This window comes from Martes martes (genome assembly GCF_963455335.1).
Source record: "Martes martes genome assembly, chromosome: 6".
Lineage (NCBI taxonomy): Eukaryota > Metazoa > Chordata > Mammalia > Carnivora > Mustelidae > Martes > Martes martes.
Window position 1 is genome coordinate 89406091 of NC_137893.1, and position 13807 is coordinate 89419897.

Here is a 13807-nt window from a genome sequence, read left to right on the forward strand (position 1 = left end):
CTTTGGGGCTTGTTAGTGCCACACCTGTGCCTGGTGGGGGGCAAGAACCCAAAGGATCCTCGTGCACAACCCTGACAGCACATTACCACCAACCCCATAGACAGAGCACAAAATGCTAAAGTGGGGAAACTGTTCTGGGGCTTGTTAGCACCACACCTGTGGGGGTGGGGAACAGGGGACACCCTGCTGAATTCGGGGTGCTGCTCGAGGTCTATTACCTGCGCTGTGCCAGGGGACGGAGGCACCCCACTGAAGTTGGGGATGTGTGCTGTCTTTACATACACTCTTCCTGGGGCACACGGGAAACCCTGAAATGTCCGCAACCCATCCCACGAAAGCTTGGGTGTGTGGGTGCCCTGGAGTTCAGGGCTCTGGAAGATACCGCCAATTGATGGACATCAGACAGAAGAGAACTTCAGGGGAAAAAGAAAACCATCCGAGTCCCCACAATGAACTCTTTTCATGGGCCCTTTGAAGACCCTACCTGCAGGACCCCCACACCAGCGCACAGCCTGCACTCACTGAGACAGAACCCCCGCCCAGGATCTTTCCCAGCACCCCTTTGCCTGCCCTACATCCTAAGGCAGCTCTGGGTCCACCACAGAGGACATAGCTCCACCCCCACGTGCTGATGGGTCCCGGAGGGTGGTGCCCTGAGCCAATTGGATACAGCGCCTGCCTGTACTGGGGGACCCGCCCTTACACCCGCACTTCCCTGGTTTTACAGGTACTCCCGAAGGTGGAGCCTCCTCGCACCAACACCTGGCTCTGCGAGGCAGGCATAGGAGGGTTGTAAGCAGGGCTCCGCCTCCCCCAGACATCTGGCCCCTTCCCGGGACCCCTCTGGCTGCAGACCACCCTCTGCACAAGCCCTGCCTGCAGACCTGTTCCTGACTCTCAGCAAGGTCAACTCTTCTCAGACCTTCCCAGTCTTGGGCTTTAGGAAATGCAATTCCACTCCAACATCCTACCCTGCTTTACCTCTCCACTGATGTTCTTCTGCCCCCACAGAGATGCAGAAGTGTATAATTTTACATCTCAGGCTGACTTCATGGGTGTTCAAAGTGTTCTGGTAGATATTTAGCTCATTTCAGGGGATGGGTTGAAACAAGGTCTCCCCCTTCTCTGCCATCTTGCCCTTGAATATGTCATTTAAATATGATTTTTTAAAATATTTTGTTTATTTATTTGACAGAGATCACAAGTAGGCAGAGAGGCAGGCAGAGAGAGAGGGAGGGAAGCAGGCTCCCTGCTGAGCAGAGAGCCCTATGCGGTGCTCAATCCCAGAACCCTAAGATCATGACCTGAGCCGAATGGCAGAGGCTTAACCCACTGAGCCACCCAGGTGCCCCTAAATATGATTTTTTTTTTAGAGGGGTTGTCTTTGGGACTTCATGTTGAAACTTGTGATGCCTGTCTGATAATCTAGGTCTTTCAGTTATTTTTCATCCCCTGCCCCCCGCCCCAGCCAACCTTTTTTGATAATCCTACATGTTCCAGCCAAAAAGCTTCAAAAAAATGTTCTTTTCACAGCATATTTTTCCCTTTTGATTTTTGCCTTCCTCCGGAATGTTCAGGGACAAATGATCCACTTTTCTCTCTCTGTATTTTATAAAAATGATGTAATTGTCTTTTTATTTTAACTTTGCCTGCTCAACTCTTCTCATCCAGAGTTCATCTTATAGAAACATGTATCATTGCTTTTCCCTTAGGTAATAGAATATTCTTCCTTATGTTGAGGGTTAAGGAAGAGAAATAGAAAGGGACATATGTATGTCAGTGGAATTCGAGGTCCTGATGAGTGATTACTCCCTGTGGGTACAGCTCACAGTAGCCTCCCCAAAGGCAACACCTAAGTCTGTCACATTTAACACCAATGAATCTATCAGGTTTTTATTGTTTTACATGCAGATGTGTGTATGCACACACATTTCAAGAGTACAGTTTTGATCCCCAAGGTTTTCTTTCTCTCTAGAAGTCAGTCCTGCCCATACAGGGGCCACAACAGGAGGAATACATTTGGGGAATAACTAATTGTGCTGCTCTAGACAAAGTCTTTTTGGGTACAAGAGATACTTGACGAAAGGATGCAGAAACCTCATTGAAACAAAGTACATGTAGATATTTCATACAAACTGTGACTGAAGAGGTCTCTGCCATCCATTACCAAGACAGGTACCCTCCCCATCTCCCCCTCTCACTATTTCTTGTAGCACAGGCTCTCAAGTGTCTGTCTCTTTATGTTGGCGCATTCTCTTTTCCTGCAGGTTGGTGTCCTCTGTTCACATATCTGTCTGCACCGAAACAATGAGCTCAGGGTCACATGACTGGTTCAATTATGTTCCACCCACTGTCTATGGTTGGGATGGCTCTTAATTTAAATTCATGAGCAAGTATTTTGATGGTGTGTTAGCTCGACAGTGGATTGGATCTAGTGTCTGCTATTGGATCCAGTCAATCACAGTAACCCCACAATGGGTAACAAGAGTACTGTAAGCTGTTTCAGGCTTGAGAACAGAGCAGGTGTATTTAGGGACTAGAAGAAGTCATGATGATGTGACTGGCTAAAGATAGAAGTGATTTTTGAGAAGACCAACTTTTTTTTTTTTTAAGATTTATTTATTTATTTGACAGAGATCACAAGTAGGCAGAGAGGCAGGCAGAGAGAGAGAGAGAGGAGGAAACAGGCTCCCCGCTGAGCAGAGAGCCCCATGCGGGACTCGATCCCAGGATCCCAGAATCATGACCCAAGCTGAAGGCAGAGGCTTTAACCCACTGAGCCACCCAGGCGCCCCACTACCTGTGTTTTCTTGTTGGAGGTTTCTGGATTCAGTTCTTATGTTCAAGTCATTCATCCATTCATGATTTGCATGTGCGGTGTAAGAAAGGGATCCAGTCACATTGTTCTACATTTAGTGTCCAGTTTTCCCAGTACCGTTCGCTGAAGAGACAGTCCTTTCCGCATTGCATATTTTCTGCTGTGTCATAAGTTAAGACCATACATGTGTGGGTTAGTTTCTGAGGTTCCTTCCTTCCTCCCTTCCTCCCTCCTTCCTTCCTTCCTTTCTTTGTGTCTGTCGGTCTTACAGTTTGTTGGGAAAATATTTATAATGTTGGAATATATGCAGTGTGGACTTCAGTGATGATGTCTTCATACACTTTGGTAGGACTTTTCTCTGCCATCTGTGTTTTTGTAAACAAGTAGCTGAATCTGTAGCTTTCAACAGGTTGAACATTTGGGCAGAACTACTGAAGTAGTATTCTGCTCTTCCATCAGACACCAGATTGTGTGTTTGTCTTCTTTTGTAGTGTTCTCAGTTGTGATGATGTATATCTGTATTTCCTTTTCCATGGTAGGTTTATTAAAGTGAATTTAATTTCTCTTAAAACTGCGGATTCTAAATCATCCTTATTTTATAATATATATTTATCTGAAAGCTCATGTTTAAAGAAATGCATTTATTGGAAGCAACAGTTGGAACAGGACATAAATATTAATTCCCATTCAGAGTTAATAATTCTATTAGAGCTAAGTTTAAATATACCTTTAATATACTAAGTATTTACTAATTATATTACTAATACCATTAATATGCTAATGAATAAATTTTGCCAAAAGTGCTATGATTATCAGTTTCCAAGCTCTCTATTGTGTTCCATTGATCTGTGTGTCTGTTTTTATGCCAGTACTGTACTGCTTTGATGACAACAGCTTTGTAATCGAGCTTGAAATTGGAGTGTGGTGACTCTAGGTCGCTTAGTCACTTTTGCTTGCTTGCTTGCTTCCTTCCTTCCTTCCTTTCTTTCTCTGTCTCTTTCTTTCTTTCTTTCTTTCTTTCTATCTATCAGTGAGAGTATCTATTTATTTACTTTTACTTAGTTTACATTTGTATCCTAAATGTTTTTCTTTCACTTCTTTTGTATTATGATCATACAATATGTTATTTGTTTCAAGGGTACAGGTTTGTGATCCTTCCATTTTACACAACACACAGTGCTCACCACAGCACATACGCTCCCCATGCCCATCACCCAGCCACCCCATTCCCCCACCCCTGTCCCCTTCAGAAACCCTGTTTGTTTCCTGAGATTGTGTCTTTGACTCCCTCTCTGGTTTCATCTTGCTTCCTTTTTTCCTCTCTTCCCTTATGATCCTCTGTCTTGTTTCTTAAATTCCACATATCAGGGAAATCATATAATTGTCCTTCTCTGATTGACTTACTTTGCTTAGCATAATACCCTTTAGTTCCATCCATGTTATTGCAAATGGCAAGATTTCATTTTTTGATGGCCGCATAATATTCAATGGCATATGTATCCATATAGATCCACTCATCTGTTGATGGATGTCTGGGTTCTTTGCATACTTTGGCTATTATGGGCATTGCTGCTATAGACATTGGAGTGCAGGTGCCCCTTCAGATCACTATATCTGTATCTTTGGGGTAAATACCCAGTAGTGAAGTTGCAGGGTTGTAGGGTAGCTCTATTTTCAACTTCTTGAGGAACCTTCACACTGTTTTCCAGGGTGGCTTTACCAGCTTGCATTCCCACCAACAGTATGAAAGGGTTCCCCTTTCTCCACATCCTTGCCAACAGCTATCATTTCCTTACTTGTTCATTTTAGCCATTCTGACTGGTGTAAAGTGATATCTCATTATAGTTTTGATTTGTATTTGTATTTGATTTGTATTTCCCTCTTTTGCAGCCACTGTGACACACGCTATGGAGGTTCTGGGAAAAATGAATATGACACATGACCCGGGATGTTGAGCACTTTTTTATGTATCTGTTAGCCATTTGGATGTCTTCTTTGGAGAAATGTCTGTCCCGGTCTTTGGCCTATTTCTTGATTGGATTATTTGTTGTGTGGGTGCTGAGTTTGGTAAGTTCTTTCTAGATTTTGGATATTAACCCTTTATATGATATGTCATTTGAAAATATCTTCTCTCGTTCTATTTATGTCTTTTGGTTTTGTTGACTGTTTCCTTTGCTGTGCAAAAGCTTTCTATCTTGATGACATCGCAACAATTCATTTTTGCTTTTGTTTCCCTTGCCTTCGGAGATGTGTCTAACAAGAAATTGCTGTGGCTGAGGTCAGAGAGGTTGCTGCCTCTGTTCTCTTCAAGGATGTGGATGAATTCCTATCTCACCTTGAGGTCTTTCATCCATTTGGAGTGTGTGTGTGTGTGTGTGTGTGTGTGTGTGTGTGTGTGTGTTATAAGGAAATGGTCCAGTTTCATTCTTCTGCATGTGGCTGTTCTGTGTTTCCAGCACCATTTATTGAAGAGACCTTCTTTTTTCCATTGAATAGTCTTTCCTGCTTTGAGGAAGATTAGTTGGCCCTAGAGTTGAGGGTTCATTTCTGGGTTCTCTATATTGTCCCAGTGATGTATGGATATGTTTTTGTGCCAGTACCATACTGTCTTGATGGTTACAACTTTGTAATAGAGCTTGAAGTCTACAATTGGGTTGTTACTAGCTTTGGTTTTCTTCTTCAACATCCCTGTGGCTATTTGGGGCCTTTTTTGCTTCCATAAAAATTTGGGGACTATTTATTCCAGTTCTGTGAAAAATGTGGATGGTATTTTGATAGGGTTTGCATTGAATCTGTGGATTGTTTTAGGTAGCATAGATATTTTTACAATACTTCTTCTTCCAATCTGTGACATTGGAACATTTTTCCATTTCTTTGTGTCTTCCTCCATTTCTTTCTTGACTGTTGTATAGTTTTCTGCGTTGAGATCCTTTGCCTCTTTGGTTCAATTGATTCCTAAGTATCTTATGGTTTTGGGTGCAATTATACATGGGACGGAGTCCTTAATTTCTTTCTTCTGTCACATTGTTGCTGTAGACAAATGCAAGTGATTTCTGTGCATTAATTTTTTATATCCTGCCACTTTACGGAATTCCTGGATGGGTTCTAGCAATTTTGGGGTGGAGTCTTTTGGGATTGCCACAGAAAGTATCCTATTGTCTGCAAAGAGTGAGAGTTTGACCTCTTCTTTGCTGGTTCAGACGCCTTTTATTTCTTCTTGTTGTCTATTGCCAAAGCTAGGAATTCTAGTACTATGTTGAACAATAGTGAGGAGAATGGGCATCCCTGTCATGTTCCTGACCTGAAGGGAAAAGCTCTCAATTTTTTCCCATTGGGAATGATATTTGCTGGGGGTTTCCCATAGATGGCCTTTATGATGTGGAGGAAGGTACCTTCTATCTCTCCACGGTGAAGAGTTTTGATCAAGAAAGGATATTTTAATTTGTCAAACGCTTTTTCTGCATCTATTGAGAGGCTCCTATGGCTCTTGTTCTTTCTTCTATTAAGGTAGTGGATTCCATTGATTGATTTGCAGTTGTCAAACCACACTTGCAGCCCAGGAATAAATTCGATTTGGTCGTGGTAAATCATCCTTTTAATGTACTGTTGGATCCTATTGGCTAGTATGTTGATGAGAATAGTTGCATCCATATTCACCAGGGATAATGGTGTGTAATTCTCTTTTTGGGTGGGCTCTTTGTCTGGTTTTGGGGTCAAGGTAATTCTGGCCTCATCAAAAGGGTTTGGAAGTTTTCCTTACAGTTCTATTTTTGGGGATAGTTTCAGAAGAAGAGGTATTAAATCTTTAAATGTTTGGTAGAATTCCCCTGGAAAGCCATCTTGCACTGGGCTCCTGTTTCCTGGGGATTTTTGATGACTTCTTTAATTTCCTTGCTGAATATGGGTCTCTTCAGGTTTCCTTTTCTTTCCAGCTCAGTTTGGGTCATTTCTGTGTTTCTGGGAATGCATCCATTTCTTTGAGACTGCCTGATTTGTTGACATAGAGCTGGCATCCTATGTTTTGGTGTGATGTCTCCTTCCTGATTCATGATTTTATTGATTTGGATCCTTTCTCTTTTCTTTTGAAAAAGCTTGGCCAGGGGTGTATCTATCTTACTAATTCTTTCAAAGAACAAGCTCCTAGTTTTGTTGATCTGTTCTATTATTCTTTTGGTTTCTACTTCATTGATTTCTGCTCTAATCATTATTATTTCTCTTCTCCTTCTGGGTTTAGGCTTTCTATGCTGCTCTTTCTCCAGCTCCTTTAGGTGTAAGGTTAGGTTGTGTATTTGAGACCTTTCTTGTTTCTCAAGAAAGGCTTGTATCGCTATATATTTCCTTCTCAGGACTGCCTTTGCTGTGTCCCACAGATTTTGAACAGTTGTGTTTTCATTATCATTTGTTTCCATGAATTTTTTCAATTCTTCTTTAATTTCCTGGTTGACCCATTCATTCTTTAGTAGGATGCTCTTTAACTTCCATGTATTTGGGTTCTTTCCAAATTTTCTCTTGTGATTGAGTTCTAGCTTCAGAGCATTGTGGTCTGAATATATGCAGGGAATGATCCCAATCTTTTGGTACTGGTTGAGACCTGCTTTGTGACCCAGGATGTGATTTATTCTGGAGAATGTTCCATGTGCACTAGAGAAGAATATGTATTCTGTTGCTTTGTGATGGAATGTTCTGAATATATCTGTGGTTCCATCTGGTCCAGTGTGTCATTTAAGGCCTTTATTTCCTTGTTGATCTTTTGCTTGGATGATCTGTCCATTTCAGTGAGGGGGGTGTTAAAGTCCCCTACTATTATTTTATTATTGTAGATTTGTTTCTTTGATTTTGTTATTAATTGGTTTATATAGATGGCTGCTCGCATGTTAGGGGAATAGATACTTAAAATTCTTAAATTTTCTTGTTGGACAGACACTTTGAGTATGATATAGTGTCCTTCCTCATCTCTTTTTATAGTCTTTGGCTTAAAATCTAATTTATCTGATATAAGGATTGCTACCCGAGCTTTTTTTCGATGTCCATTAGCATGGTAAATTGTTTTCTATCCCCTCACTTTAAATCTGGAGGTGTCTTTGGGTCTAAAATGAGTGTCTTGTAGACAGCATATTGATGGATTTTGGCTTTTTATTCATTCTGATACCCTGTGTCTTTTGATTGGGGCATTTAGCTCATTTACTTTCAGGGTAACTATTGAGAGATATGAATTTACTGCCATTGTATTGCCTGTAAGGTGAATGTCACTGTATATTGTCTCTGTTCCTTTCTGGTCTACTACTTTTAGGCTCTCTCTTTGCTTAGAGGACCCCTTTCAATATTTCCTGTAGGGCTGGTTCAGTGTTTACAAATTCTTTTAGTTTTTGTTTGTCTTGGAAGATTTTTATCTCTCCTCCTATTTTCAATGATAGCCTAGCTGGATATATATAGTATTCTTGGCTGCATGTTTTTCTCATTTAGTGCTCTGAATATATCATGCCAGTTCTCTCTGGCCTGCCAGGTCTCTGTGGATAAGTCTGCTGCCAATCTAATATTTTTATCATTGTATCTTACAGACTTCTTGTCCTGAGCTGCTTTCAGGATTTTCTCCTTGTCACTGAGACTTGTAAATTTTGCTATTAGATGGCGGGGTGTGGACCTATTCTTATTGATTTTGAGGGAAGTTCTCTGTGCCTCCTGGATTTTGATGCTTGTCCCCTTTGCCATATTAGGGAAATTCTCTACAATAATTCTCTCCAATATACCTTCTGCCCCCCCTCTGTCTTTCTTCTTCTGGAATACCAATTATTCTAATATTGTTTTGTCTTATGGTATCACTTATCTCTCAAATTCTCCCCTCATGGTCCAGTAGTTATTTGTCTCTCTTTTGCCCAGCTTCTTTATTCTCCATCATTTGGTCTTCTATATCACTAATTCTCTTTTCTGCCTCATTTATCCTAGCAGTAAGAGCCTCCATTTTTTATTGCACCTCATTAATAGCTTTTTAAAATTTCAGCTTGATTAGATTTTAGTTCTTTTATTTCTCCAGAAAGGGCTTTTATTTCTCCAGACAGGTTTCTCTAATATCTTCTATGCCTTTTTCAAGCCCAGCTAGCACCTTGAGGATCGTCATTCTGAACTCTAGATCTGACATATTACCAATGTCCGTATTGATTAGGTCCCTAGCCTTTGGTACTGCCTCTTGTTCTTTTTTTGTGGTGAGTTTTTCTGCCTTGACATTTTATCCAGACAAGAATATATGAACGAGAGAATAAAATACTAAGAGGGTGGTAAAGACCCCAGAAAAATGTATGCTGAGAAAATCAGAAGAGACTCCAAATTGGGGGGAGAAGAAAAGGGGTAAAAAGAAGTTTAAAAGAAATTTTAAAAAAATTAAAAATGAATATATATATATAAATTAGACTGGTGAATAGAACAGAGCAACCCACTTGATTTTGGGTGTATTTTGGTCTCTTAGAAGAAACTACCTCCCAAAATTTTAAAGAAAGGAAAAAAAAATATATACACACACACACACACACACACACACACACAAAATAAGGGTAAGCATGATGAAGGGATGGAACATATGATTGTAAAATGAAAATTTTAAAAAAATTCTAAAAAAGGCATTGATAAGATAAGTTGGTTGGGAAAAGAAAGAAAAAGAAAGTGGAGAGAATTTGCTCTGCCTGGAGACTATAACAAGGCCCTGTGCTAGGAGTTGTATCCCAAAATTTTTTAAAAGAAGAAACCCTATATGTATACAAAAATTAAAGTTAGATACAATGAAGGATAAAATATGACTATAACAATGAAGGTTTAAAAAAAATTTTTTTTAAAAGAAAGGTATTGTTAAGATAAACTAGTTAAAAAACATTAAAAGAGGAAAGAAAAAGTTAAAAAATTAGAAAAAGAAAAAATAAAATAAAAAAATGTAATTAACTCTGCAAGATTAAAGAATCATGGGGAGAAAGTCATGAATTGCATGCTTTGCTTTCCCCTCCTCTGGAATTCCACTGTTCTTTTTTTTTTTTTAGGATTTTTATTTATTCACTCGATAGATCACAAGTAGGCAGAAAAGCAGGCAGAGAGAGAGGGGGAAGCAGGCCTCCTGCTGAGTGGAGAGCCCAATGTGGGGCTCAATTCCAGGACCCCAAGACTGACCTGATCTAAAGGCAGAGGCCCCAACCCACTGAGCCACCCAGGAGCCTCCTCCACTGTTCTTGATCAGTGAGCTTGGTCTTGGCTGGATGCTCTTGCTGATCTTCTGGAGGAGGGGCCTGTTGTAGTGATTCTCAAATGTCTTTGCCCAAGGTGGACTTGCACCACCCTTGCCAAGGGTCAGGCTAAGAAATCTGCTGGGCTTTGCTCTCTGGAGCTTTTGTTCCCTGAATGCTTTCTGTAGAGCTCTGGAGGACAGAAATGAAAATGGTGGCCTTCCCATCTCTGGCCAGAGGAGCCGAGAGCTCGGGACCCCACTCCTCAGTGCACCCTCAGAAAAAAGGGGTCAATCACTTCTGTCTCCCTGGTCTCCAGTCACACTGCAAGCTCACCTGGCCTGTGACCAAGTGTTTCTGTCTCTGGCACATGGCCCCATTTGGAGTCTCCAACACAGTAGATTCTTGCTTCCAGAGAAGGAAGGTGAGTCTCCCCAGATCTATCACTTATGGGGTCCCTGCTCAAAGAGCAGTAGCCTGATTGTGCCATGGATCACAGTTTAAAGTAACCCTGAGCTGAGAGCTCACTCCTCAGCTCTATCTCTGTAGCCAGCTTCCCTGCTCTGATACCTGTGAGCTCTGCTACACTCAGACACCCCCAATCCCTCTGTGACCCTGCGGGACCTGAGACCACACTGTCCCCGCGAGGGCTCCATTCCTGCTTAGCCTCGGGAGCAATGTCCCTCAGTAGAGCAGACTTTTAAAAGTTAAAATTTTGTGCTCCATTGCTCTACCGCTTGCTGGGAGCCGGCCCCTCCCTGCCGTGGTCTATCGTCCTGCTGCTTCAGATTCACTTCTCCACATGTCCTACCTTTCAGAAAGTGATTTATTTTCTATTTCTAGAATTGCTGCTCTTCTTTTCGATCTTCTGTTGGGTTTGTAGGTGTTTGAAATGGTTTGATAACTATCTAACTGAACTCCTACGACCTGATGTCATCTCAGTCTGTTACTGCTCGGCCATCTTGACTCCCTCAATAGTTTTCATTTTTTATCAAAATAAAAATGTTGTTATCTTTCAGCTAAATTCAGTTCTTTTTGTCTATTAGCTTCCTGATGTTTTAGCTCTATGACCCTAATGATAGACAGTATGGTCATATACAGAGTGTAAAATATAAGTGTTACCTGAGTGTTCCATCAAGTGAAAAGGTGTAGAAGTCTAACGTGCCCTCCTCTCATGCTTGCCTTTTAGTTTTGTTAATAGTTTCCTTTGCTGTACAGAAGCTTTTTATCTTGATGGAGTCCCAATAGTTCAGTTTTGCTTTTGTTTCCCTGGCCTTTAGAGACACGTCTTGCAAGAAGTTGCAGTGCCCAAGGTCAAAGAGGTTGTTGCCTATGTTCTCCTCCAGGATATTGATGTGAGACAGGAATCAGTTATCTTTCTCTTCTGATTGTATTTAGCCCTTTCTCTTTCTTGGTGAGTCTAGCTAAAAGTTTGTCAGTTTTGTTTATCTTTCCAAAAAAGGTAGCTCATATTTTCATTGATCTTTTGTCTTTTTAGTCTCCATTGGATTTATTTCCACATTCCATTTTGTTATTTCCTTATATCTACTGATTTGGGAATTTGCTTCTTGTTGTTGTTGTTTTTCCACTTCTTGCCCATGTAATATTAGGTTGGTTATTAGAGAGCTTTCAGGTGGATTGAGGACCTGAATTTCTATGAACTCCCCCCTTAGAGCTACTTTTGCTGCATCCCATAACTTTTCATAGGTTCTCTTTTTCATTTGTCTCAAGGTACTTTAAAATTTTCTTTTGATTTCTTCTTTGACCATTGGTTGTTCACTAGCATGTTCTTAAATTTCCACATATATTTGACTGTCCCATTTTTTTCTTCTTGTAACTGATTTCTACATTCATACTATTATGTGGGTACACTGTCCACACTGTAACCTTAATGGACTTGTACTTCCTTAGAAACATTTTGTAGGAGGTGTAGGCCTTCTCTAACAGAAAAGTGCCATGTGGGTTCAGGGCATGGCCCCAAGCCAGCAACCAGAATGTATGGTAAATTGGGGGATCAGAACCCAACTCTCTGTAGGAAGTGACAGAAATGGGGCATGGTACGTTTCATTACAGTAGCCGAGGTCCCAAGTGACCCACTGGTTGTTGTTGGTGGATGGGGTAGTCTCATCAGAACCTGTGGAATTCAGGGACACCCTCCTGTCTGTTGAGTTGTGTGGAGACAGGTAGACAGCAGTCTCTGGCCAGGCACGAGGGTCACACCAGAGGGGCACTGTTTTGGGAGCCAGTGCTCTGTTTCCATGAAAACTGATCGGGATCTGGTGACTGATTCCTAGCAGCAGCATGGGGAAAGGAGGGCCGTGGTGGTGCACACTTCCTAGGGTCGTGGTCAGCACTAAACCAGAGCTCACTGAAGTGAACCATGCCTGGCATAGAAGGTGCTCAGTCACTGTAGCTGTGGGCAATGTGCCCATGGCACTTTCATACCAGGGCCTCCCATGCTACCGCCTCCTACTTTTCATCATCTTCATGGTCATGGCCTCTGCTCTTGCCCCATGGACCCCCTGGGTACTGCCCTCCCTCCATCTGGCCCTCATCCTTTGCCTTTTGCAAGCCAATGCCAGGGTAGCCTTCTCAAAAGGCAACTCTGTCAGTCCCCTGATGGAACACTTCCATCGATCCCCTGAGAAGTGAGGATGATGCCCTGCCCGGGAAGGAGGCTGCAAGTCCCCAATCAGGAAAGCCATGTCTTCCTTTTCAGCCTACCCTGCCCTCCCCTCAGTACTCCTCAGGGAAGCTGTCCCCACTTCCTGAGCTGACAGCTCTGACCTTGAAAACCAATACTATTTTCTATTTCTCCATGCCTTAGTTCATCCATGGCATGTCTTTTGAACCTCTCAGTGGGGTTTCAGCAGTCCTGCAGGGCTGTCTGCTCAAAGAGGGGATGACCTCAGAGGGATGGCCTTCCCTGCCACCTCCCTCAACATGTCCCTGAGCCCTGGAGCCAACTGTCCCACTGAGTGTTGAGGGACCCAAGCCAGCCCATCCTAAGCTCAGGCTGTATCAGCTGTGTAGACTGATATGTTCCAGGAGTGGTGGGCAGCTGGCATGGACCAGGTGCAGCAGTTTCTCTTTTTCATTCCTTCCCCCCTCTTCCTCCCAGTGGTAGCTCAGAGCAGCCTCTATGCCCCACATCATGAGATCCCTTGACCTGTGCCTCCTGCATTCAGCTGGTGAGCTTGGTGGTTTCCTGTTGCTTCTGTCTCCCATACCCACACCCATGGTAGTTCCTGGATCAGGGGAGGGATCGTACCCGTGTCTGTACTTGACCCTCTTCCTGTCCCGCACCAAGTCCACCCACCTTTGTGTCTTCCATTTATATGTTTGGAAGCAAGCTTGTTCATAGGAAATCTAGTAGCCAAATGAATCCAAGTCATGACCACTGAATTAGTGATCTAGGATAGAGAACAAACCAGCTCTGAAACCTCTCCCACACTCTGTGACCATCCCATACTAAAACGGAAACAATAATAGCTTTCTGGATTATGATGTGACATCTACCTCTACTTATACACTTTTCAAAAAAGATTTTTAAAAATTTACTTGAGAGAAAAAGAGAATGAGAGAGAGAGAGAGCATGAGAAGGGGGAGGGTCAGAGGGAGAAGTAGACTTCCTACTGAGCAAGGAGCCCAGTGCAGGACTTGATCCCAGGACTCCAGGATCATGACCTGAGCCAAAGGCAGTCACTCAACCAACTGAGCTACCCAGGTGCCCCCTACCTATACTCTCTTGAATGCATAGGTGCTGAGCCTGGATGGAAAGGGACCG